The sequence below is a fragment of the Gossypium hirsutum genome, chromosome A11 (assembly GCF_007990345.1).
Source record: "Gossypium hirsutum isolate 1008001.06 chromosome A11, Gossypium_hirsutum_v2.1, whole genome shotgun sequence".
Taxonomy (NCBI): Eukaryota; Viridiplantae; Streptophyta; class Magnoliopsida; order Malvales; family Malvaceae; genus Gossypium; species Gossypium hirsutum.
The window spans coordinates 106,708,536-106,712,209 of NC_053434.1; the positions used below are offsets into that span (position 1 = coordinate 106,708,536).

General features: G+C 30.2%; 1 long non-coding RNA gene across 2 annotated transcripts; it reads left to right on the forward strand.

The window, feature by feature from the left end:
- Positions 1-213: 213 nt before the first annotated feature.
- On the forward strand, positions 214-3,235 carry LOC121209860 (uncharacterized). 2 transcript variants are annotated; one of them, XR_005904980.1, is made up of 3 exons: positions 214-669; positions 1,021-1,142; positions 2,818-3,235. It is a non-coding gene; the product is annotated as an uncharacterized lncRNA (long non-coding RNA). The 2 variants fall into 2 exon arrangements; XR_005904981.1 differs by lacking the exon at positions 2,818-3,235 and adding an exon at positions 2,228-2,352 and having other exon boundaries at positions 268-669.
- Positions 3,236-3,674: the final 439 nt, after the last annotated feature.

The following is a 3,674-nucleotide window of genomic DNA, read 5'->3' on the forward strand; positions in this document are numbered from 1 at the left end:
TTTTCACTTGTTTTGTCATGTGATACTTTTTAAAAAAAAAATTTCATTAGTCCATTAATGTTACAGGTGATACTAAAAGTTACTTTAGCAAATACTTCATTTTCATAATTAATTTATTTCAAACTTATTTTATAATTAATTAATTTTTTAATATTATTTCATAAAAATCCTTTACTATAAAATAATTTTTCATAAAATAATATATGAAAAGAGTAATTCTAAAATTTACTTTAAAAATTGCCAACTCACTGTATAAAAAAAAATCCTGACTCACTCTCCGCTCCGTCTCACGCATCCCCGGCGGCAAAGAAGCCTCTCGCTTCGCCAGCTTCGTCTCCCTCAATCTGATACGTGTTTAATTCTTCAACTTCTAAGTTTTTATTAAAATTAGCTAACTGTTGGGTTTGGGTTTTTATTGGATTAACTTTATAATGGGTAGTAATGGATTGCACCATGGAGGCCCATAGGATTTATGAAACAATAATAGATGGGAATAGTTTCAGTACTAAACGGCTGGCAGTAATTAGTAATGCTTTTGTTCTCTTCTTTTCTTGAATTTATCTCTCTATTCCTCCTTTCCTTTACCTCTTCTGTGTAAATCTGTAGTGTGATTTTGGCACGTATCACAATCCTTCTCTTGCCTTCTGAAATACTAGGAAATTGAATAAGGTAATTTTTTTTGAAACCCTAAATTGAGTCCTGAGATTTTCAGTTATCTTCTCTTTGCATTTGCAGCACTCTGCTATATCTCATTTTTCTGTTTTCGATCCTACTGCTAGTTATTGTCTCTCTGTTTACTTTGTTGAGTTTAAAACCCATCGGTTTAGCGGAACTAGCAAACTGTTTTCGCCTCTATTTTACCAAATTGAAAAAAATTGCTTAAGTTTAAAGTAACTCTTTAATATTTAGTGTAAAGTTATTTTAAAATATTGAAATTGTTGTTTAAATTTATCGATCTATTTTGGAAATTGATCAATCTTGTCACTGTTAATAATAAAATCATTTTACTTTATGATTCAGATGCCTCATAGAACACGTCCTATGACAGCTCTGTTAGTGTTCACTGGCCTCAATGCTGTGCTGGTCTCCACCATTACTCCTGTCTATGATTTGTTTGCTTCCTTCCTTTCTGGGAGAGACGGGTTTGTTTCTTATTGCTCTTTTTTGCTTACTTTCTTGGCACTGGCTTTATATATGTGACATTGTGATATTTAATTGGGTTGTTCTATAGTAGCATGTGTTGTTACCAGAGGATTTTGGTTGGTTCCTTTGCCCTATGATGAGTTTGCTTGCTATTATTAATCTTAAAAGTTAGTTCTTGTGACTATTAGGTCAATCTTGATGAGATAGAAACAATTTAGGATTGTTCAATGTTTACTATCAATCTAAACTCATTTTCTTCATTGGTTCTTGTGTGTTATAGGACAGTAAAACTGTAATTTATTGGTTTAGTCAATTCGGGGGGGTGTTACTTGCTGGATTTTGGATTTGGTTTTGGTTTTGGTTTTGGTTTTGGTTTTAAGTGCATATATGTATGCCCTATACATCCAATTCTGCTGACATAACTTACTCAAAATAGTATATTTAAACTAATCTTTGAAGGGATAACTTACTCAAAACAGTATATTCAAACTAATCTTTGAAGGGCTATACTTACTCATTAGATAACTAGTAGTTTATTTGCCACTAGGATTAAGCTTGGTTATGGTAAGATAAAAAACGAACCAAGACAAGTACAATAGGTGCTTTCATGGTATAGAATTGCAGGTATAGAATAAAATCAGTAGTAGGATGCGTTTGAATTTAAAATAGCTGTGGCAATTAGGTGAGTTATAGTAAGAAGTAAAAATGATTACTGAGGGCACAGATTTTCATATGAATCGAACTATGATTTGGTTTAATTATATGCATAGAACTTTTGTTTTTTTTTAATTATACACAAATTTTTTATTCAATTGTATGTATTTTTAAAGATAAATATAATTATTTGTATATACATATATATATTAAATAAACGTAAAATGAGATTACATCTATGAAGCATGGACATGTTGAAAAACCACTCATACTGATGCGGTACCGGTGTCCGACACGCCAGAATACGTACAGGACATGTTGGGTTGAAGGTGGCTGAATGCATGATAATGATTATAATAATTTCCATTCGAAACCCAACCTATGTTTTCTTGCGACGATTTTCAAAATTTAATCTTGTGCATGTTATTAGGATGTTGAGAGGGACATCGTGACCAGGTTTTAATTATTCCGACATCATTGACTGCAGTCGGTGGCGGCAACAGTGGCGCGCTGGTTCTAGGTTGAGAGGAAGAAAAATGGATGAAGATAATAGGGGAAAAAAAAGAGAGAAATGAAAAAAAGAAAGGATTTTACTAACTTAAGATTATTTCTTATTATATTTGAAGTTAAGGTATAAATGAAATTTGAACATTGAATTAATTATGAAATTTTGTGGAATAGAAATAAAATAATTTTGTTAATTATTAATTATATTAGCTAAAAATATTAATATGTTTAGATTTATATTGAATATTAATATATAAAAATAAATTAAAAAGTATTTTGTTGCCGTTGTCTTGTATTGTCTGTATCCTCAATTTATAATAATAATAAAAAATGTATGTTACATTCATATTCATAGTGTTACATCGATAATTTTATGTATATAATTGTACGTTTATTTGTAATTTTAAGATTTATTTCAATTATAAATTATTAAACTTATATACGGTTCATTTTTCTGTCTTTCATTTGGTTTCTAACTATGGCTTGTGGCTTCTTTTATTTGGTTTGTTTCAGCGAGAACGGCGTCGTCTAGAACGGGAAACTTCATCAAATAAATTTCAATCGTCCTGAAGTATGTTTGAGATTATTCTCCCTTTGAAACTAGATTTGTACTAGTGGATGGTTGCCGTTGTAAGTTTTGCCGCCACCGACTGCCATCAATCAAGTCGGAGTAATTAAAAAATGGTCACTATGTCCCTCTCAACATCCTAATAACATGCACAAGATTAAATTTTGAAAATCGTGCTTTCGAATAGAGATTATTACAATCATTATTATGCTTTCAGCCACCTTCAACCCAACATGTCCTATACGTCTTTTGGCGTGTCGGACACCCGTATGGCACCAGTATGATAGGCTTTCCAACATTTTCGTGCTTCATAGATGTAATCTCATTTTACGTTTATTTAATATATACAAATAATTATATTTATTTTTAAAAATACATACATTGAATTAAAATTGTGTATAATTAAAAAAACAATACAAATGAAAGACAGAAAAATGAACCGTATATAAGTTTAATAATTTATAATTGAAATAAATCTTAAAACTATAAATAAATTAATAATTATTTACATAAAATTATCGATGAAACACTAGTAAGCATAGGCACGTAATACACGTACAAGAAGAATTTTATATTTTTATTAATTGAGGATTCAGACAAGGCAAGACAACGGTAATAAAATACTTTTTAATTTATTTTCATATATTAATATTCAACATACATATAAATCCATCTTTATTTATAGAAATGGGTTAATTTTTTCATTATTTTCCGAAAAGGGCTAAAAATGACAAAATGCGTCCACGTAGGAGTGTTTTTGGATGAAATTTCAGCAAATCGTGCCCTTGGGGAGTGATTTTGC